The following is a 612-nucleotide window of genomic DNA, read 5'->3' on the forward strand; positions in this document are numbered from 1 at the left end:
CAAACATTATATAAGTGTATTTTTTTCTCTAAATAGTCATTTTTTGGTTCTTTTTGTTTCATTCAGTAAATATGATAGATGTTCACTCATTTAGATAATATTTTTCACCTGGACTTCGATGTTTAAAAGCATAGTTTATTTAAAGTCACTGCCTCATGCTAGGTTTATTGCTTACAGTCTGAAAATAGAATAGTATTAGTTCATGTTGTTATAAAAATTTCCAATTTTGAATACTTACCTGGCAGGGGAGATACCATGATCACGAAGGTGGTTTTCCCAGGGCGAGGCTTATACATTGCACTCCGGATGTGCTGACCCCTGCGATTTCCCCAAATGTGGGAAACTCGACTGCATAATTTGTGGTAGTTGGGGACTGCGTTCGCGCTCTCCCCTAAGAAATTTAAAAAGAATTTTCCAATTTTGACTTGAACAAGCATTATATGATTCTATGCCCAATACTACCATTCATTATTTATGTTACCATAGATAAAATATAGTAAGCATTGGTCTTCCATTTTACAAAATAAATACTTTGTTGAGGTACAATATGAGTTCAGTGCTACCATTTTGTATCCATTTCTAGCCTCTTTTTAAAGGTTACCCTTTAATCAT

The 612-nt window shown here is 34.0% G+C and overlaps 1 non-coding gene across 1 annotated transcript; it reads left to right on the top strand.

Moving 5' to 3' along the window:
• The first annotated feature begins 230 nt into the window (after window positions 1–230).
• LOC142452123 (U1 spliceosomal RNA) lies at window positions 231–394 on the top strand. The gene has a single exon (XR_012785170.1). It is a non-coding gene; the product is annotated as a U1 spliceosomal RNA (small nuclear RNA).
• Window positions 395–612: the final 218 nt, after the last annotated feature.

The sequence above is a fragment of the Tenrec ecaudatus genome, chromosome 6, assembly GCF_050624435.1.
Source record: "Tenrec ecaudatus isolate mTenEca1 chromosome 6, mTenEca1.hap1, whole genome shotgun sequence".
Lineage (NCBI taxonomy): Eukaryota > Metazoa > Chordata > Mammalia > Afrosoricida > Tenrecidae > Tenrec > Tenrec ecaudatus.